The following is a 23,694-nucleotide window of genomic DNA, read 5'->3' on the forward strand; positions in this document are numbered from 1 at the left end:
AAGGAATCCAGATGTCCCTCAATAGAGGAATGGATACAGAAACTGTGTTACATTTACACAATGGAGTACTACTCTGCTATTAAAAACAATGACTTCATGAAATTCGCAGGCAAATGGACAGAACTAGAAAATATCATCCTGAGTAATGTAACCCAGTCACAAAAGGACAAACAGGATATGCACTCACTGATAAGTTCGGAATACCCATAATACAACTCACAAACCATATGAAGTTCAAGAAGAAGGAAGACCAAAGTGTGGATGCTTCAGTCCTACTTAGAACGGGGAACAAAATAATCATGGGAGGTAGAGGAAGGGAGTAACCTGGGAGGGAGACAGAGAGGGAAAAAAGGGGGGTAGATCAGGTATCATGGGGGATGGGGGAGAAGTACAGAGGGGTAGGAAATTGAACAGAGGTGTGTAGCAGTGAGAGATGGAACTGGGGTAGCCATCAGAATGTCCCAGAATCCAGGAAAGAAAGAGACTCCCAGGACCCAACGGGATGAGATTAGCTGAAATACCCAACAAAGGAGAGAGAGAACCTGTAGAGACTATATCCAGAGGTTAGGCATGGCCCCCAGTTGAGGGATGGGGCCACCCACCATCTCAAAAATATTAAAACAGAATCGCTCCTGTCTAAAGGAAATGCAGGGACAAAGAGTGTTGGCTCCTCTCTCTAAACATTGTGTTGTCGATTTTACAGGCACGCTAGAGATCGCGCAGCCAGAGATCGCGCAGCTGGAGTGCACCAGACCAGCCAGAGCGCAGCGTCCTCGAACCGCCCACTGTCACTGCCCACCGTCGCCTGGACCGCCCACCATCGGACACCTGCCCACCACTGCCCGGAACTGCCCATCATCGCGAGAATGGCGTGGCAACTTCAGAGGGCTCAGGGGCATGCTGGGAACCCTTCCTTGTATTTAAGCCAGTCCTGACAGTAAAGATTGGGGCTTTGATCAGACATTTTGCCAAGGCCCCATATTTCCTTTCACAGCCCTGTTCCTTCTCAGGAGTTCCCGTCCTCCAGTTCGGATCCACAGTGGTTCTGCAGGCAGAACCACACATTTGGCGTCCAACGTGGACTGCGCATTTGGCGGCCCCCAGTTGAGGGATGGGGCCACCCACCATCTCAAAAATATTAAAACAGAATCGCTCCTGTCTAAAGGAAATGCAGGGACAAAGAGTAGAGCAGAGACTGAAGGAAAGACTATTCACATACTGCCCCACCTAGAGATCCATCCCATCTGCAGATACCAAACCCAGACACTATTGATGATGTCAAGAAGTGCTTGCTAAGCCAGGTATGGCAGTGTACGCCTTTAATCCCAGCACTTGGGAGGCAGAGGCAAGTGGATTTCTAAGTTTGAGGACAACCTGGTCTACAGAGTGAGTTCCAGGACAGCCAGGGCTANACAGAGAAACCCTGTCTCAAAAAAAAAAAAAAAAAGAAAGAAAGAAAATGCTTGCTGACAGGAGCCTGATATAGCTGTCCTCTGAGAGGTGACGTAGATGCCCATAGCCAACCATTGGCCTGAGCATGGGGACCCCAATGGAGGAGTTAGGAGAAGTCAGTTCAGACGAAGCTGAAGAGGCTTGCAACCCCATAGGAAGAACAACCATATCAACCGACCAGACCCCCAAGAGCTCACTGGGACTAAACCACCAACCAAAGAATATGCATGGAGGGAACCATGGCTCCAGCTGCTAATGTAGCAGAGGATGGCCTTATTTGGCATTAATGGAAGGGGAATTCCTTGGTCCTGTGGAGACTTAATGCCCCAATGTAGGGGAATGCTAGGGTGGTGTGTAGGTGGGTGGAGAAGCAGGGTGGAGGGGAGATGGGATAGAGGGGTTGCAGAGGGCAAACTGGGAAGGGGGATAACATTTGAAATGCAAATAAATAAAACAACAAATTAAAAAAGAAAATGAAAAAGATAAAATAAAATATAATTACATAATTTTAAAAAAGGAGTGGGCTGGAAAGATGGCTCAGTGGTTAAGTGTACTTGTTGCTCCTGCAGATGACCAAGGCTGTATTCCAAGAATCCACATAGTAGTTTACAATTATCTTTAACTCCAGTTGCAGGTGATCAAATGTCCTCTGACCCTCTACAAGCACCAGCCATTCAAGCATTACATTTATGTATGTATGTATGTATACATATATACATAAATAAATATATATACATATGTACATAATACACATACATATACATGGGCAAAGCACTCAAAAAAATCTTAAACATTGTATTAAATTGTATTAGTGGCTCAGTGGCTAAAAGGGCTTGCTATTTTTTGATAAGACCCAAATTCTGCTCCCTCTTTTGGCCTCCAGGGTATCTGTATCCATGTGCACTAACACATAGATAGATACACACACACACACACACACACACACACACACGCACACACACAAACAAACAAATACATCTTTTTTAATCCTTATTGGATTTTTATTTTCTTTTTGCATTAGATTTTTAAGATCTGGTTTATATTTCACATATATAGTTCATTTCAATCCAGATACTAAATTGGAATTGAGAATATTTAATCTGTATTTCAATTTCATAAAATGTAATCTTCAAAGTAGTCACACAGCAAGACTTTTCAAAGTTTTCCAAAACTGAATCAAGTTTTAAAATCATCTTCAACAGGTGTAGTCATATTGACAAAATGGGTGCATCATTTTCAGGATAATCGATTTCCTTCGAAGCAAACATGACAGTTTTAAAATTGCATGACTTCAAGTTAAGCAGTCTTCCCTCCTGCTCACAATACATCTTTAGAAGTTATATTTGTAATGTATTCCCAGGAAATCCTAATATTACTACAGTTTGTGAGTCACTATCCTTATATCAGTTCCTCAGAAGACAAGTTCCGAATGTTTATGAAAATCCTGGATTAATAGATTTAGACATATTTAACTACAATTATTAAGGTCTTTAACACCTATTTAACATACACTTTACAATTCTCTTTAAAATAAGCATGTCTGATATTGTTTTGACTATGGTATTCCTTTTCAAGGCTCATTTAACTAAATTGTAACATGTCAGCCACTGATCATATTTATCTTCTAAAATAACATACAGGTCTCCTCCAATTAATAGAAGATACCAAATTTTACTGAGACTTCTCTTTTCCAAGACAAAGTTCTCTTTTTCTTTTTTTTACTTCTTCATCTGCTTGTCATTTAAGTGGATATGATTTTTCTGGACCAACCTTCCTTCATAACGTGACTAACTCCTAAAAGTAGAAATCAAACTAGATGAAAAAATGATATATCAGGACACATATCTTCTAGTATCAGACTAATCAAATTACCAGGAGCATTCCACATAAACATCTCTTATGTATTTCTTCTACCAAGAAGCAAGGTAATATAATACTAAGAACTGTAAATCCTGGCAAGTAAGCTTTATTTCCTTGCCAAATGCAGTTAATTAGAAGACACTACATGAAGCAAAAACTTGAGTAACAGTAAAAAAATAGTATGATAGGTAAATTTTACATATCAGGAAACAAGTAATGAGAACAAAGCATTTGACAGTCTTTGAAAAAGGGGATTGGAGGATTAGAGATGGCTCAGTGGTAAAGAGCACTGACTGTTCTTCCAGAGGTTCTGAGTTCCCAGCAACCACATGATGGCTCACAATCATATGCAATGGGATTTAATGCACTCTTCTGGGGTGTCTGAAGAGAGCGACAGTGTACTCATATACATTAAATAAATATAAATAAATAAATAAATCTTAAAGAAGAAAGGAAAAAATAAGATTGTTTTAAAAAATGGTTTGGAAATCTAATTGACTCTGCATTAGCATAAAAGAATTAGAGGCCTGTGAGACCCTTCACTGGGTGCTTGCCACCAAGCCTATCAACCTGATTTTGATCCCTGAAATCCACAGTAGAACATAAGAACCTTTACAAAAAAGCACAAGAAACACACATATCAGCAAAGCCCACAAAGCATAAAATTAGAAATCATAATATACAAGCAAAATACTAGTGCTACATCCACTCCAGTAGTGACTCACTTGCATTACAGGTTTGGAAACCTGGAAGCAGTCCTGAAGCAAAGAGTTTCAAGGAAACTCAGCCTTCTGGAACTTTGGCATTCCCATAGCTAGAATGCCCCAGATTTGTCCCTGCAGTATTGTGGAGGGTCTTGTATGATTTCTTGCAGTATTTTACTGGATAAGAGTTAGAAATCTCAGGGCATGTTTAGCAAAGTATACTTAGAATCTTCATTACAGCCAGGTATTGCAAACTACATTGCATATCAGAAGCAATTCTTCTGACAAATGGAGATTCCCTACAGATACTTAAAAGAACAGCCAAATTACTTTCATATGCAAGTATTTATCAAGGCCTAGGAAATAGGGGTTTGTGGTATTGCCTTGTTCATGAGAAGGTCTGCTAGAGCAGAACCCCCTGGTGCTAGCTCTCAGGAGTAGCACAAATTGCAACTAAGGTGTGAAATCCTTACCTATCATTAGCTAACCCTAGGCAGAGCTGTTCTATCTTTACTGTAAATATTACCTGGTTCCTGTAAGTTCCTTTGAAGTCATTCCTTTGTTTTGTGTCAAGTAACTTCAATGTGCTTTGTCTGCTGTGACATCCTACCCCTCTGTTTTCTGTATTATATAAGAATGGTGTTCATTTTGTGAAAATACACTCAGAGTCTACACACTCTCTCCTGAATTGTCTGTGTGTCAATTCCCATCCGACTCCATGCCCATTTGTCTGATTTACATGGATTGAGGAGGGTCCACTGAGCCCAGTCCATGACATACTAGTAAGATAATAAATCCTTAAACAAAGCAATGAGGAAAAAAATCTACAAAAATTCCATTGCATTCATTTGTGTTGGCCATCTACTGCTGGGCATGGGGCCTACTCTTAGGAGTGGTTAATATTCCAGTGAGGCCTCCTTTGAAGATTTTTTTCCTTTGCAAGTGATGTCAATTGTTGTTATCTTCTTAATATAAATGTGTTGAATTTAGTGCACAGGTTAGTAAAAATTGGTATTTTAAGCATTTAAACAACAAATAATCTTTAGCTATGTAAAATTATACCTGCAATATTGCTTAAAAACAGCAGAGAAGAAAGCCTGACACTAGGAAGCTCTCTACTACAGTTATCTCATTGGTTTTATCATCTTGGGCCTGATTTCACTGAAGGGGACAGTATTAAACATTTACACTTTAAAGTGAACAACATTCTTTGTCTTGGGGTATAATTAGTGAACAAAACTATGTACAATGAGAACGTGACAATTGAAGATGAGGAACAGACTGACCTCTGCTCTCGAGGCCAAAGATTAAAGAAATACACAAAGAACTCTACAGAAAGACTTAACACACTGGGTTCTGTTGGTGGTCAGAAAATAGACATATTTTTCTACTGGGTGTGTATGCTTTGGAGGTGGCAGAGGGACCCATGAAAATTATCTGTGTTGGTTTTGTAAAGAATGGCAGGGTGGTGACATGGGGAAATGGGGGTAACAGAAGTACTGGAAAAACAGAAGTGAACAAGAACATGAATTGAGAAAACAAGGGCTATAAAGGAGTTCATAGGTAGGGCTCAAGTAGAAAATAGCTGGGAAATCAAAGCAGGATATTAGCAAATTGCTGTGTCATGGAGGTGCCTCATCTTAAACTACCACATTTGATGTATTTAATAGTCATTCAGGTTTTATTAACACAATACTAGAAACTGAGATATACCAACAGGGGAGAGTAGGGGGTGATGGAAGGGAAAAATTGAAAGGGAAAGGCTTAGAAAAAGGTCCTTTCTTATAGGCAGGTTAAAAGATACTAAGATTGCATTGGGGCAACAAAAGAGGACTGTGCTTGTTGCTCCGGAGTGCTGCAACATCCTGAGGGGCCCACCTTGCTCTTCCAAAGACTACATTGTCTTTACTGAAGGTCAGCTACATCAAATGGTATACCACGTAAACATGATGAGTTGTCCTGTGAAGGAACAGAGCCATCTGCAATACAACCACTGTTTGGAAACTTCATCTTCTTACAGAGCTTGGCTGTCTACTCTCTGTGGAGTGGAACATCCACAAATATTTTAAAGCTACAGTTTTGTGTCCCACCAAAGCTCCTGGCACTGCTGACTTTGTATCTGTGGGCAGTATTCAGATCAATAGCACTATTGTTGCCGATGGAAAAACTCAGAGAAACGCACACACATGTACCCAGGTGCTGAGGACTGAACACATGGATTCACACATAACACATGGGTAAGCTCTCCCATCAAGCACCAAGCTTCATGTTTGTCAGCCATCTCTCCACATACACATTAAGCATTTGAAAATAGACACTGCATATATTGGATAATAGCAAGGTTCAGAAAGACCTTCCTGAGGATTTTGAGGATCTTTTGTCCTCAAGGAATCAATTATAGACTTCTACTTACAGAAAAAGCAAGAATGGCTGATTAGGAAAAAAGCATACTCCCAAGGCAGGAGCTGGGCTGGAGGAAAGAGAGAAGATGGAAAACAACTCTGCCATAAAGGACCTGGGCTCTTCAGGCTCACAGCTACCCATCATGGTTTATCTTAATGGGGCCCTGGGTGCAACTTGGTTCCTTACACTTACTTGCAAGTACTTGGCCAACTGAGCCATTCCCCCAGCTCTGTGTTGTATCTTCCATACATCCTCAAGCTGTTATAGACAAAAGATAATTGAGACATTTTCTCTCCCTAAATCTGGTCCAAACTATGAAGATACCATTTCCTTTTTCAGTATATGTATCAGTCTGTGGTAGGGGTCAGGAGTGGACCTGCCTGACTTCCCATTTACAGTAATGCAGAATAGCTTCAATGATAAGTGGTGCCATGTACATCAATATGTTTCTCCATTGCCCCCACTCTACAGGTCAGCTGGACACTACTCAACTGAGCTACACATATATTCTCCCTCTACGACCCACGATAAAGGAGTGGATGCTCTCTGGAACATTCAAACTCCACTGTAGAGGCCCAGAACAGAGTAGCAATTGTTAGCACCAGGACACTCCAAGGCCTGGCCCAACCATGTGACACTAGACCTGCGTTGCCAGGACAACGACCCTCAATCCCACAACTCACCTGGCTCAGTCCCCACCCTCATTGGTGTGATGTCATTCTCCATATAAATTAGGGGATCACCCCCTCCTCGCTCTCTTCCTCTTCTCCTCCTCTCTTCACCCAGCTCTCTTCTCTTCTTCTTTCCCCCCTTCCCCCTTTTCTCCTCCTCCTCTCTCTCTCCTCTACTCTTCCACCTGCTTCGCCGCTCCCCATCCCTGCTAAATAAACCTCTCACGTGGAATCACCTTGGCGTGGTCTGCTGTTTGGNTTATCCGCTCAAATCATATATATTAATATTGCTTAATAATGCTAATTCATAAAAGCAATCACTGGTGTGCACATGTATTTAAGGCTTAAGCTGGTGAGTCACACCCTCAACACCTGCTTCTCAGGTCACCTCATAAACCAGGTTTTATTACTACGCCATAAAAGAAACTGGAGACACCAGATCTTGTGAAATGTTTAAATAACTTTAAACTTTATTAAGTAAAAACTGCATAAATACAACCATTAAGACAATGAATAGAAAAGTTAAATAAAAACTATCACATATAAAATAGATTATTATATAACTGGCGGTTTCAACCATAAATACTAAATCTCCAATTTTCCACAATAAGACTATAAATCTAATGAGAAAAAAAATCTCAATTTCATCTTAATATATACCAAAACTTTTTATGAAAAAATTTAAATTGTATAGAACTTTTCAAAAAAAATAATTCCATACAATAGATGGGGTTTGTATTCAATGAGACCTGAGATAGAAATGGACATTTGCCATTATAGTTACTTCAAATCAACTTCCAAAGCTAAGGCAGTCCGGGAAAGAATGAGTCTTTAAATGACTATGGTGCTTTTCTTAATAGGCCTGGAGTCCAGTCAGTAGTTTGGCTGCCATTCTACATCCTGTACAGGTCCAGCAGAGTATGATGGTTCAGAACAGCACCAGTCTGTGCAACTTATTTTCATATCTCAGACTATTTTCAAGCTTTTAAAAAATACGAAAACATATATATAAAAAAAAAAAAAACCAGCACTATCCCCCGATTCAATTTAACAGCATACAACTCTAGCATTAGAGATGCTAGTGGAGAGTTTCTGCCTCTTCCTGCTGATGTCCCTCCTTATCTTCAACAGGGAATAGCACCATGATGGGCATTCCTTTCAGAAATAGTTCAAACAAGAACTATAGGATTGGAAAATGACAATGGCCAAGCTTTGCCTCGTCAGTAGGTTAGGGCCAGGAAGACAAAGCCAAACAAAAACACAAAAAGCACAAAACAACAACAACAGCAACAACAAAAACAGAAAAAGAACAGACAACAAAATCAAAACCACAAATAAAAAACAAACATCAAAAACAAACAAAATACAAACCTGAAAACTCAAACAAAAATGACAAAAGAACAAAAAACAAACAAAAAAAACAAAAAAGAAACAAAAACCAAAACACAAAAAACCAACAACCAAAGAGAAATTAAACAAAAAAGAACAACAACAACAAAAAAACAAAACAAAACCCAAAACACAAATAAAAAACAAAAAATACCCAAAACACAAACAAAAAACAATAAAAAACAACACAAAAACAACAAACCAAAAAACACATACACACAAAAAAACAAAAGACGAAATGAAAGACACATTCAAAAAACAAAAACAAACAAAAATGAACAACAAAAAACAAAAACAGAAAACAAAAAAAACCCAAAATATACAAAAAACCAAAACAGACAAACAAAAACAACAATTGATTGACTAAATACAGCATTAAAACAGGATTTCTTGAACACATGGTCTCCTGTGGGTTGGGCAGCAGCTGTTTCTAAGCTTGCAATAGTTGCATGCATCCTAGAGATGGCATTAGGGCATCAGTCCCACATCCCACGTTAGGACTATATTGAAGAGAGTGGGCTTCATCCAGTCAGGCAGCTCAGTACCTGTTTTAAATCTCTTCAACTCATCCTACCTGAGGTACATTAGAAACAGCATGGAAAAGAACAGGGATGGGGACCATAGCAACCAGGTAGATGTTGTTACAGTAAGTGACTGTGCAGGATTTCCCAGGATTTCCTGAAGTTGGGCATGTGTTGCTGAGAAAAGGTCAAAGACTGGTCTCTAGCGATGCAATCTGCATATTTACAGGTAAACATTCCACAATCACTCCCATTCAGTTGCAGAGGAATCTCCTCTGATGCCACACTGTACTGCTTCTACTCCAAAGGGTCCAGCTCAATGTTCATTCGTGTCTTGCTCTCGTTTTTATAAATATTGGAAGATGGTCTCACAGATAGACTTCCTTGTCTGTCCCATGGAATCGAGGTATATAATACTTTGTTTTCTTACATCGATTACCACCAGGCTCCAATGGACCTTCTGGTGAATAGGCACCAAGATGAGTTCTTTTTCAAAGAGATTGATGCCTCGAATCCATCTTTTCATAGAACTGTAACGGCTATGCTTTAGCTTGGGGTAAAAGAAAGTACTAAAGACATGAAGAGCTGGGTAGCCTTGGTTTTCATTTCTCTCAACCAGAAGGTTCATGTAGAAATTGATGACCTCATCATTGAGCCACTGACCGTTCTCCAGGGTCTGGATATCTCCAGAACTTGAATCTGGAACTTAGGATTTCCTCTTGGGGTCGAGGACCCAATGCATTCTCGATTTCCTTCTCCATGTCCTCTGTAATATCAAGGATTTGATCCATTTCTCTACCCTTTTCTTGGTCTGTGAGGGGCTTTTTCTCTGCAGCAAGTACTGCCATCTTGCTATCTTGGGGAGTAAGCTATTGTCTCTGCTGCTATCCAGGATGATCTGAGCCATGTTCCCGCTCCAAGAGGTTCCCCCTTCTTCCTTCACCCATTACACAACCTTTCTTCTCTATAACAGATTTCTCCTCAGAACACCACTTTTTTCTCTCCTCTGGTGAAAGACATTTTTTGTAGCAAAAACAGTAGATGGTTCTAGATGCCTCGGAGTTGTTTTTGATCCATGACTGTCTCCTGACTCGCCCCCTTTGATCTTCCAGGTGTTTGTAAGGATTGGGTGAGGCCTGTGTGGGTCTGACCTCACATCTTGGTTGCACTGAAGGTGTTGAAGCAACCTTCCATACTTTTCCTTTTGGGGGCTTTGTTTTCCTCCATAATGGACTAGGGCTACTTGGGACCCTTCCTCCCAGTTACAGCCTGCTCTGGAGGACCTTTGATACACTCCAGTGCTTTATGTTATTTTGGAGTCTCTCCCTGGGGTTTCTGTACCTGACCTTTGCTAGGCTATTCTCTCGGAAGTTCTAGGTCTTGAAGCTCCTGAGGGGTCTTCTTCTGAGCCTTGCCGGGTTCTTTAAATACCATCCCTGTTCCATCCTGGCATTTCCTTTTTGTACCTTGTCCCAAAGCTTCAGCCTCTGTCTCTATTCCTTTCATCCTGGTATTTCTGTTTTTGCCCTTTTCCTGAAGCTTCGGGCTTCATCTCCAACCCAGGCTGTTTAGATTGACACATGGAGAACTGCTTGGATTGACAAGGGTGTTGACTCTGGTATAGTACTGCCTTTCTAATTTCTAAGCGAAAGCAACCTTATGCCTGGCTCCGGGTGGGTACTCTTGGGTTGTTCACCCTGATGTCAGAAGAATCCCTTCTTCCAGTAGATGGTTGGTCCAAGGTCGTGAACCTATGAGGCTCCTTTATAAACAGTTGACTTTGCAGGTCAGGGTCAGTCAAAGAATGGAGATAATTAAGCTGTCAATATTGGAGACCGATTGGTGAAGTCAGATGTTGGCAGTTCACCAGGGGTCCACTCTGGAAAACTCAGAGGAGTTCTAAGAATACTTCCACAGAAGTATCCTTCTTGGGTGCTGTAACCAGCTAAATATCCAAAACTTCGAAATCGGACTAATCGTCCTAGTTAATCACTAGTAAGACATGAGGCCTAAACCTAGCAGCTACCACATCAGAGGCAACCTCACAAATGATGTTTAACTCAGAGGGCTGCCCCTAGACACAGCCTTCAAGGTTCCATAGCTGGGTGTGATGACACCTGAAAGAACACTAAGCAAAGTTTTTGGAGGGTGGAAGCCTTCCCCAGCCCCAACTTGGTCCAGGGTTTCAAAGCACTCCCTTGCCGGAGTGGGAAGTTTGAATGTATTGATACATATCTCAGTTCTTCAGCAGAGCATAGGGTTACCTAAATGCTCTCAGCATAGTTTAGCTGGTCCTGACTAGTACATTTGTCTTTTAGGAAACTGTCCCATCATGGTCAATTACAGAAATTTAAGTGCCCTTCAACATATCTTCTCACACATAATATGCTTGCTAATTACAAAGAATAAATAGAATTTTACAGTCATAAAACCTAGTAGGCAGTGTTGTGTGACAAAACATGTTTCTCCTCTGCATAAGGAACCCAGGACAGACCAGAGTGCCCATACCACCAAAGTCCTACTTGGTGAATGGATAATTTTTTGGGGGGGGTTACTTATAGGAATATTGATGAGGGGTTAGTTACAGGAGCAGAAATGACTCAAAGACAGCTGCATCTCCAAAGCCCACCCAGCATGGGTGACAGCTCACAAAAGCTGGGAACCTGGAAAAACTGCACAGCCTGTAGATGGCTCAAAGAGCTGGAGAATGTCTTTTCAAGGTGCCTCAGTTGGTCTAAACTTCTTCCAGACAGCTTGTATGAGGGTGGCTATTTTGAGAGTCTTCTTTGTAGCTAAGATTCCTTTCATCTGAGAGGGACTCTCAGCTTTTATTGCTCTCTGGCAGGAAAGGAACCTAGTGAATCTGATCAGTTTCAGGGACCATTTTGAGATCTTTTGTTGCTTTCCTGCCTGAAGGGCTTCCTTTCAGTCCAAATGAAGGGTGGAATGGTTCAGTGTTTCAATATTGGTGGAAACTTTTGAAACTGGTACCAATTCACCAAGGATTAATCCCAAAGGGAATAAATAAAATCTCACCATTGTCAAAGGATCCATTGAGAAAGATACATCACTACTTCAGTTACATTCCTAGCAATAACACAAGCCCTGAAATCCTCCCTAGAAAACAGTGAGAAGAATTCAACTGCAGCTGTAGTTACAGAGGTAAGTGTTTTCTGTAGGTCCTAGAGTCTGAACTCCAGCCACCATGATTAAACAGCAAGCACTTTACCCTCTGGTCCATTTCACCACCACCCCCAACCTTGAACATCTTTTTGTTCTACTCCTCAAAGGTATAGAAATATTTTTACAAAAAAAATGTGAGAAAAGACATTTTTTCTATTTATCCACTGAAAATATTAACAAAATGTGCACATTTATCTATACCAATGTTTTACTGTGAGGAAAAAAATGTACTTTTTTCTGTAAAAGGTTTGAATTTCTTGTGATTGCTATTTCCCCAGGTATCATTTTGTTTGTACCAGGCCTCTTTCTCTTCTTTCTAATTACACCATGGAGGGATTTGTTCCCATACCAAGAAAAAAACTTGAAACTACCACATTGGTCTTACACTGCTGAATAACCTAGCAGGGCTGCCTTTGTGATGGTGAACATTGTGTATGGAAGATACATTTATTGTGCTAGGCTAGTAAAAACAAAATTGTTTCAGGTTGCATAAGCCCTGAAAAAAATTACTCTATCTTGAATGTACCCTGTCAGGTAGCATGAGATCGACCACTTCCTGGTACAGTTGAGCTACTATTAAAAATTTGCTGAATGTTGCAAAAAAAAAAAAAGATACTAAGATACTAAGATTTAGATTGATGACTGCAAAATGAATGGAAAGGAATGGTCAGAAATGAAAGCTAAGTAATCTCTGTGGCCATTTGACTCGCCATGAATTTTTCTCCTCAGTCAAATTAAATCTAATCAGCACTAAGGATTGGGTACATCTTTCTTCCCAGCATTCTAAAGGTAGAAGTGGGCAGATTTCTGTGAGTTCCAGGCCAGCCAAAGCTATATGGTAAGACAACAAAATGCCCAAATCTTATCAGTCTACAAACTGGCCCTTTTGGGTCTCTACAATTTTTCACCTAATACTTCCTTTGCTTGGCAAACTCCTTTTCTAATGTAACACCTTCTAAGTGTATAACCCACTTCAACTTATTAGACACATTTACTATGGAATCTATGTTTGGATAGAAAAATCAATCATACTCCTAAGTTTTGACATGACATTGGTTCCTCTTCAATGGTATAAACATGATTGAGAGAACCATGTACTATTAATTTTTGGTTCAATGTCTGTGTTTTGTATCACCTAGCAAAGAACTCAGTGTGGAACATGATTCAGTAAGTAGAGAGAAAATCAAAGAATGACAGAAAATGAGAGACTCAATGAAAAGATAAATGCAGGCTTCTAATTAGGACGTGCTTCAATTTTAATGTCTATATGCTATATAAAATAAACTTTCACTTATATTTATTGCATATATCTTTCTGGTTTTCAGCTCAAGAAAATTACCTTTCCAACTTTATAAAACATTTCTCTTTATTTTTCCCTGAGAGAATATATTCTCCTGTTTTATAAGAACTCTCTAATTTCCTTTAGCACAGTGGTTGCCAACCTCCCTAAGACTGTGACCTTTTAATATGGTTCCTCATGTTATGTTGACTTCAACCATAAAATTATTTTCATTGCTACTTATTCGCTACTGTTATGAATAATAATGTGACACGAAATATGCAATAATCAAGAACATGAAAATTGAAACATTATGATAGTAACTTACTATTGTGTTATGGTAGAAAGGTGCCATCCTAGCATTGTAGCAAATTACTACCAACCCAGGTGGACAACCTATGCATCATTCACTGTACTGCTGGTTTTAGTGACATTGGGACTATTCTAGAAAGATTGGTTTGCATGCTTTTTTCCTTTTCTTTTTGCTAACTTCATTCATTTAAAAGAAAAGAGTCTTGTCGTTTGTAGCTCAGCCTGGGCCTAAAGTTGGGCTCCTCTTGCCTCAAACTTCTAATTGCTAGATGTACAAGCATGCGCCTCTACACCTGTATTCAATGATCCTTTTTGCTATAGGACTCCTTACCAGCACCAAGGACAAGAAAATCTACATTAACAGAGAAAGGAACCTTTCTGCAAATGAACTGTAGAAAAGTGGAAGGCCTATCATTATAGACTTAATGTGCAACTCTAGACTTCATGGGTTTTCTATGAAAATATTGTTAAAATGGAAAGAGAAAAGAACTCATTTTTGTACTATAGGAAGCTTATAATTGTTTGGATAACAGATATGACCCAAAGTTGTTCAATAGTGAACAAAGTAGAAAATAAGATAGTGTCACAGCAAACAACTCTGTAAAGAAGCAAAATACTAAGCATTTGTTCTTCAGTAAATTTGGAATGATAATATCAATCTCATAATGAGATATTGTACATAGACTAAGTTTTGCTAATGTTCAAGGCTTAGCAAAAACTGGATAGCCAGTAAGTAATAATATGACTTATGGCTGTTATTCCATGTAAATAAAACAACAGATTTATTCAACAGATAATAAAATGTACTGTGAAAATATAGAATGAACACAGACAGGGCTGGCTTATACTAAGGCTGTCTTAATTCCCTTCAATTATATATTGATGTATGCTTGTTACAGTATGCTGTGATGAGTCATGAATATTTGGGGGATATAATCAGGTTTTAAAGTTTCAGAAATTCTTTTGAATGTAATTGAGGGCTCATTTTATAAATACCAAGTATCTGTAACAAAGTAAATATCCCTTACTATAATTTATATTCTTACTTTTATTTTTTTTTAGTTACCTATTGATAGAAACACCATTGAAATTTTAACATCAGGCCACACAGAAGAAGCTGCTGTGAAAGGAAAATTGCATATGCAACAAGTACGTTAAGATTTGGGAGTCATGCATAGTAACAAGAAATGTAAAATTGGATTAATTATATTTTATTGAATGTAGGTAGATAATACAAGTGGCTATTAAAACATTTGATGTTATAATTTTGGACATTAATAATATTTTATTTAGAAGTATTCATATAAATCCAATCTCATGAGGCAAAATATGAGAGGTTATAACCAAATGTGCTACAATACATTTTATGCTCACTTTACAGTAGAGCTCCATTTCTTTATAGAAATCAAAAGTCCTTTTAAGCTATCCACATCCTCAAGCTAGACTATGAGATGTTAATGTCACATTGAACATTAACACTAAAAAGTACACCGGAGAGATTTAAACTGAACTAGATCAATATGCTGACAGGAACAAGAAGTGAAAACTACTTATTCTGATGGCAAAGGAGTTACTTAGAGAAAGATCTAACTCCTCTCCCACTAACAGCTTTCAAAGCAGTAGCCATCACAATTATTATCATGGGGTATATGAGTAACCAATAAAGCATCATATGATGTTCAAAATAATGTTCATAAAGATAGTATGTGTATATGGATCTAATTTAGAACTGTTTGCACCAAAAAAGTGCCGAATTTTGTGCATGCTAGGCCAGTTCCTTGCTTCTAAGCTTAAAAATAAGTGTTTTTTTTTATATAAAAAATTAGTTTTCTAAATTTCACCACATCAACAGGGCTTGCACTGAATGCTATACTGAATATTAGAAAGGTTATTTACTATTGAGCTTCACTTTTAGCCCAGTTTTTCAAGCAATCATTAATCCATAATAGTTACTCAAATGGAAAATTTGTACCCAGATAATGTTGTATAAATGTTAGTGTATCAGAAAGCAAATCTATAAGGAGTACACAAACTATTAAGAAGGCTGATTATTTTTTTCTGGAATAAATCTCTGATGTCTTATTTATTGTTGTGAATTTCTCATACAAGACTGGACAATATGCAAAGTATTTGCTAATTCAAGCTTTCTGCCTGCAATACAAAGGCAGCCTTTAGTGATACAGTGTTCAAATCTAAGAGATCTATCTTCATCAAACTTCTATTGAGGTAAGGAAAAGAGAAGAATGAGAACCATGCTATGGTTAATAGACTCTGTCTGCATTTGGAAGTAAGAAATATTAGTTTCTAGTCCTGTTTTGGTGCTAAACTGGCTGCATGACTCTAACATTCGCATTTGTTACTGAATTTATCAGAGTCTGTTTCTTAATTATTGAAGTGAAAGTGCTGAATATGACTTCTTAAAGTTATGACAGTAAAGATCTCCAACACTGGAAAGATTCTGAGAAAATGGAATGCTGTGTAATATACAAATCTTAGGGAAAATGTACATACTATTTTGCAACCAAAGCTTCACCATCTCACAAACCAACACATGTACATACACAGAAGAAAACTCAACAAAATATCATCCCTACCTAATTCAATGCTTAAAAGATTTTTTTTTAATTTTATAAATTAGCCAGGCATGGTGGTGGAAGCCAGGTGTGGTGGTGCATGTCTTTAATCCCAGCCCTTGGGAGGGAGAAGCAAGCAGATTTCTGAGTTAGAGCCTAGCCTAGTCTACATAACAATTTCCAGGAAAGCCAAGGCTATGCTGAAAGACCCTGTCTTGAATGATCTTATAAAGTATCACTCTCATACTCCCACATACTCTTTATCATAAACCAGAATAATATTGCTACTTCATTGTATCTGCAAATAATGACACAGGTACTTCTTATCAGACCCATGGAAATAGTTATCCCTAGGAAAACAAAGCTTATTAAAATAATAAAATTATGAAAATAAAAGATAAATAAAATGCTTATTGCATAAATAAAAAGCTTCTTAGGTCATGTTCTTTTATTTAGGAATGTAGGAAAACAGAATAGTTTTTAATACTATTTTAAATCAACAACCTATTTATGAAAACTACAGGTTGGTGCTACGTGACTGCTGCATTTATAATTCAAAATTTCTAGTAAGGTTATACCCAATCAGGTTGCTGTGGGGAATTGCAAGCTGGTATCCAGTCGAGCTGAGGTCTGAACCCCGATGGTCATAATTCATGACACGGTAGGCATTCCCTCAGACTCCTGGAACTCCAGCCCCTGCCTAAGGTACCACCTCCCACAGCCCCCACAAGAGAAGCATGGTCAATAGTCATGTAAGCAATGAATGGTCCAAGCTTCTGACCTTCAGGGTAAACTCCTCCCCAGTTACCTAGCAACAGAGAAGACCATAAAAAGGGGTGTTCAGCCCCACTAAGATCTCTTGCTCTTATTCTCTTACTCTAACTCCTTTTTCCTCTCTCATACTTCTCTCTCCTCTCTTTTCTCTTTGTCTCCTCTCCTCTCCTCTCCTCTCCTCTCCCTCCCCTCCCTCTCTCTCTTTCTGCCTTCTCTCTTTCCCCTGCATTTCTATAATAAAGCTCTAAAACCATAGAGTCTCTGCTCTGCTCCATCAAGGCCAGCTGAGCACTCTGCTCCTTGTTGAGAACTTCCTTCCCTATCCCCTTTTCCCACAACCCTGGTGGCTTTAGCAAAGTAGCTCAGGGGGGTCCCTATCGGGGCTGCCCCTTCTCCACCCCCCCCATGTGGGTCAGAGGCAATGCCCACCCGGGGCAAGTGGAAAGCACCTGGCAGTCTCCCCATGCCTGACTGACCAGAGAATAGAGAAACTCTGGTGGGGTGTTGGGCATCTTTTTCCTTTACCACTTCCCCTGGGCACTGCCCCCTGCCCCCGGCCTTCTTTTTATTTTATTTTGTTCCCACAGGTTGCCATAAACTCAATTCAAGTGTTCAGGGATTTAAAAACTTAACTTGAAATTGTAGAATGGAGCACCTGAACCTGGAAAGTCTAAAGATTTCAGAAAAGAAATAATTGTTATTAAATGCTTTAATGTGTCAAACCTGGTTCCTAAGGACATGATGGGTATGATGACTACAAGACTTCAAAATTAGCATTGGAATACAGGAGGCATAAAGTAAGATTCCAGGTGACAGGCAAATTTCCTGGAATAAGTCTGGAGAATGTTGCACAGAGTAGATTTGTATATCAGAAAAGACAAAAGAGGTAATGGATATTTATAAAGCTGATATTATTCAAAAGCAAAATAAAAATGGTTTTCTGCAGTGATACTAACTACTTTGATAAGGTTTTTACAAAAGCTAAATTTTAGTTCGTATATTCAGAGGTATCTTGTTTAAAGATTTTTACGGTGCATAAAGAAAAATGGGATACAAAGAAATTATCTAATATAGTCTCCCACAAAGGAAAGTAAATAGTTGACTTTTCTTTTAAGGAGTGTTAAAATATGTAACCTATTACAAAAACAATTCCTCATGAAATGACAGATGATACTACCACTACCAATTCTGTTAAATTTTTAGCAATTACATCAATTGATTTAAAGCATGTTATGTTAGAACATTATATTTCTACACCAGGGACAATGGCTTGCCTTAAGAAATAAAAGGTAAAATTCAGTGGTCTCATTAGGCATAATTAAATACACAGTGAAGTAGTCATCAAAACAGGGATATTCTATGATGGCTATTTCTCCTGTAACTAATGTCTCAATTATATCAAGGTATAAGTAGTGTTAGTGCTTACATGGACTACCACAATAAAACTTCTGTCTTAGGTATGGTTTCCACTTCGGTAAAGAGAAACCATGACCAAGGCAACTTATAAAGAGAACATTTAATTGGGCCTGGCTTACTGGTTTCAGTCCATTATCACCATGGCAGGAGGCATGGCAGCATCCAGGCAGGCACAGGACTGGAGCAGCTGAGGAAGGTCTCTTTTGCACTAGGAGGAGTTTCAAAGCCCACCCCAACATTGATATACTTCCTTCTACAAGGCCACACCTATTTGAACAAGGCTATATCTCCTAATAATAGCACTTTCCATGGGCCAAACATATTCAAATCACCACAACTTCATTTTGGATTTATGAGTCTTGTCTACATTGATTACATTTCTGTCTCAAATGGAAGTACTACTTATCTTTAGTTAATGGGGCAAAAGTCAGCCATATATAACTCATTAAATCTGAGCAACAGTGCTGAACATGAAGATTTTTGCTATAGTGATTATTTTATTATCTACCAACATAGACAGTAAAATACATATTCTATGTGACAGCTACAGTCTAGATGTCTAAGAATGGATAATTGCTTTCAACAAACTAGAAGGTTTACATGACTATCAATGCTAGAATTGTCATGGGTTTCATATAAAGTCTTCATTAATTTAAGGCAATGTCATACTATCTAAAGGGTAAAAAAAATGAGATTTCATGGAGTTTACAGAATATATGTATATATATATATATATATATATATATATATACATATATATACATATGTATGTATATATATATATGTGTGTGTGTGTGTGTGTACATGTATTCTTGCCTGCATATATGTCTTTGCACCACATGTATACATAAGGCCCAAAGATGCAAGAAGAGGATCTCAGATTCTCTCGAACTAGAGTTATTGGCTATGAGCCACAACATAGGTGCTTGGAATCAAATCCAGTCCTCTGGAAGACCAGTCAGTGCTCTTAACTGCTGAGTCATCTCTACAGTCTGTGTATGTGTCTTCTTACTCTTAAAAGTCTACATGTAGAAAAATATGGTCTAAGACCTTAGTTATGACCTGTTTAGTAGCTACTTGGGAGGCCCATATCTCATAACTCTTTAAAAATGGATATTACAAATGTTTACTTAGAAACTAGCTATTAATTGTTAAAGCCAAACTGATCAACAGAATTGTGGATATGTTTTTTTTTTCTCGTTGCACACTGAAACTACTTGAGTAGATTTAGTGTAGTATTCATGAATCACACAATCTAAAATATGAAAAGTATTTTTTAAGATTCATGTAATCCAGTGGTACCATCCTAAAGTTAACTAGGCAAGAATCCTCTTCAAATCAAAACTATAGGGGGAAATAAAGACAGAAAAATAGAGTTCTTTTGTCTGAATCCCTTCCTTTCCCCCCTTCCCTCAGGGGTACCTTTAAAAATGTAATGCTTCACTGAGTATAATAGAAACCACTGATACATCTCAATCCCTTCATCTAACTGACTAGGAAATGGAAATGTACAAGGTAAGTGACTAAAACAAAAACACAGATGTTTGATTATAGAGTTAAAACATGTCTCAGTTCTAGAACCATCTATTGCTCCCTCTTTAACTCATAAGAAACACAATCATATCATAAAGATGAAAGACAAACAACAGGTTGGGTAAAAGTTTTACAAATTACATGTGCTAAAAGACATAGAACAAAAGCAGGGAGACTGTTAAGTTCAAGGTTAGTCCTGGTTACATACTCTGACCTTGAGTCAAATATTCCAAAAGAAAAAGAAAACATTTCACTAAATCGATAAACAAGTCTTGAAAATCAAGAACAAAAAACCAAACAGATGGATTAACAAATGTGCTGAAGACCTTAATACCTCAGCAAAGATAAGTATACAGATGTCAAATCTATGAGTCAATCAGCGGTTCTCAATCTTCTTAATGCTGTGACCATTTCAGAGTGCCTCATTTGTGGTTACCCTAAACCATAAAATTATTTTTATTGCTACTTCATAATTGTAATTTTGCTACTGCTTTGAATCATAGTGTAAATAACTGTGTTTCCTGACTGTCTAAGGCAACCCCTGTGAAAGGGTTGTACATCCCAAAGGGGTCACAACCCACACACTGAGAACTGCTGCTCAACAATATATGTCATTCGGGAACTTCAAGTCATAAACTACCTGATTCCATTTATATGAACTATCTAGACTAGCTGACTCTGTAGAGACACAACACAGAATAAAAATGTCCAGGGCATTCAAGGAGGAGGAAACACAAAGGTACAGATTACCTTTGGTATGAGGGCTCTTTTGTGATTGATGAAAATGGTTTAGAAATAAATGGCGGCACAGTACTATAGATGTAATAAATACCACTAACCTACATACTTTAAAATGACCACACCTATACTGTGTCACTTTTGACTCAATTTTAAAAGGTCAATTATTTTGAGATTAAGAAATGATTAAAAACTCATATATTGTTAAATAGCTATGCTCATACAAAAGCTACTCCTAGTCTTAATAAAAGCAGCCTTTCCTAACAATGAATATTGGTAAATTCTGAGCCTCATCGCAGCCCAAAATGTAGAAAATAAGTAACAGGTGTGCGTTCAGCCCTAAACAACCCCTTCTACGGCTATCAAAACATTGTGTAAAAAGGAATTAGACAGAATGTATGGTGCAGAGCTGTGAATGCCATTCTCTGGACTTGATAACAACCATTGTAATCAGTAATCCACAACAACTCTAGGACCTGACCCAGGCCCTCAAAGATCAGTGTTATAAACAATGACTGAAGGAAAAGGGAAGGAGGATCATGTGGCCCTCCCTACTCCTTCCCTCTGACCTATTGGCTACTAAGAGATTCTAGGAAAGGTAAACCACTATTTTTAGTTGAGCCCACCAAACTCCAGCCATTAGCCCCAAATCCATGATCACACAGATGCCCTGGTTAATCTCAGTGGGTCACAAAACAAAATGAATTGATACAAACATCAGACAGAGATTCACAGGCAGGATGTGAGTTAAAATAGGCAGTGAGAAGGTGAGAGGTTAGAGTGGTCAGTATGCATTATGTACATGGACAAAATTGCCTAAGGATAAATTTAGGTAATAAAAAAGTAATTTAGAGATACAACTTATACATCAGGTGTTATACTCTCAAATCTACACAAAAGCCAAAAAAGGCTGCATCAATGACAAGAGCTCTTTTTAATGGGTTTTAAGAAATAGCATATCCATTAAACAGCTCTTTTTTCCTAGTGGAAAACACTTACCAGGAAGAAATAACAGTAGCTGTCAGTCCCAAGCAGATTTGTATTACCGTTATAAAATTAGGAAGATAAGTGCTTACAATAAACTAGTGATATCATCTAAACTGCAGCAACATTAATGTCACCATAATAAAGAGACTTTCAAATCTAATAGAGGCAAAGTATGAAATAATTAATTGACTTTAAATAAATGCCTTTACTTGAACTATAAAAACCATGGAGCTCCCAAATTAAATGTTATGAAACTGTCACTTTACAAAACTTGTCAATCTGAAGATTCAAATATGTTTTACAAATGTTTGATAATAGGAATTTTTATGCCAAAGGTGACATTCAGAATTGCAAAGATTTGAGATGTGCTACATCCACTGTAAGCCATTTTTCCTCAAATATTGTCATGCTGCATAACTGCTGGCATGTGCTTGTGTTGTTTACCCCAAAGAACACGACCATGTTCCCAATTTATCAAGACTTAGTATGCAGAACCAGCAGTGTTTTGTTGTTATTTTTTTAAGAAAGCATTTTATTTTCTGAGTTTAGTGATTTTTACACCATATTAGTGCACCTTAAGAGATCAGAAAACTGGCTGGAGAGATGACTTAGTCATTAAAAACTCACGATAAAAAGGGATCAGAATACATTAATTTGTTTTGGTTTTGTTTCATTTTTATCAAACCCTTTCTTGTATAGTTGGGAAAAATAACCTTTAAATAGCAACAATAGAACCTACGAGCTACAAACACTTCCCCATTTTCTAAATCAGTTTTTCTTCTTTTAATTAAAATCTTTTTTGAGACTTTTGTACAGTGGTTCTTTTAATTTTTTTAAAAATCTGTTTTTCAGGAGTTTTTAATTACGGCTATTACCATCATCAGCGGGGTTTATTTGCATTTATTTATTTATTTATTTATTTTTGAACAGGTTTTCACATAGGGCAAAAGCTGGCCTTCAACTGTGAAGATGACCTTGAGTTCCTAATCCTTTCTCCTCTACTTTCTGAGTATCTGGTTTAAAGGGTTGTGCTATCATGCCCAGCCCAGTTGATATCACTATTCTATATTCATCCACAGCTGTACAGTGAGGTACCATTATGTATGGAACATGAAAATAGAAAATGGCTTTTCAGATTCAGATTTTTTAGATCTAAGACACTCTTCTAAACTTTGAACTCTGTTTCTGCCTGAGCATTTGAATGAGTTCCAAAATATCAATACTGGAAAAGGCAAAGGAAAGAAACAGTTAAATTACCTTCACACTTTTGTATCATTATTGTTCACAAATAATACCTGCTTGCTATTCAAAGTATGTTAGTTTCTGTACAGAAAAGCAAAAAAAAGCAATATGTTTAAAGATACATGGTCATATTTCCTATCATGGTGAGAGCTTCCTCAGCATCTCTGTTCTTAAGGCGAAATCAGGGAAATTAGCCATGAGTAACAAATAGACAACAGAAATTATTGCAAAAGCACTTATAAATGCAATGAGTTTGGGCACAGAAAAAAATTCATATGGATAGATATAGTTTAAAAATCAGAATGGAAATGATAAAAACTCACAATAGGGGAGAGGGTCTCAAGGCCTGAGACAGTAGGAGAGCCATCTTTGCTCCAGTGCACTGCAGGGGAGAGGGCTGCCTGCAGAAGTGACACAGCTGCTGGGACAGACTCCATATCTGGATCCAGTCACCTGGTACCTTTCCCTCCAGAGGAGGGGTGTCCACCCAGGAGGAATCTCAAGGCCTGAGTCAGCAGGAAAGCCATCTTTGCTCCAGTTCGCCTAGGCTCCAGTCTGCACTGGCGAGAGTGTGGACCGCAGAAGCTACACAGCTTTGGCACAGAAACAACATAACTTATGGGACAGACCCTGTTTCGGGCTCCAGAAATTTGGGCA

At 38.3% G+C, this 23,694-nt stretch overlaps 1 protein-coding gene and 1 pseudogene across 3 annotated transcripts in view; both read right to left on the reverse strand.

Annotated features, from left to right (window-relative positions):
- Positions 1 to 23,694, reverse strand: part of Prrg1 (proline rich and Gla domain 1) — a 125,922-nt gene that overhangs the window by 36,997 nt on the left and 65,231 nt on the right. The gene's annotated exons all lie outside the window — the stretch shown is intronic.
- LOC110313517 lies at positions 9,121 to 10,582 on the reverse strand (annotated as a pseudogene).

Source organism: Mus pahari, chromosome X (assembly GCF_900095145.1).
Source record: "Mus pahari chromosome X, PAHARI_EIJ_v1.1, whole genome shotgun sequence".
NCBI lineage: Eukaryota > Metazoa > Chordata > Mammalia > Rodentia > Muridae > Mus > Mus pahari.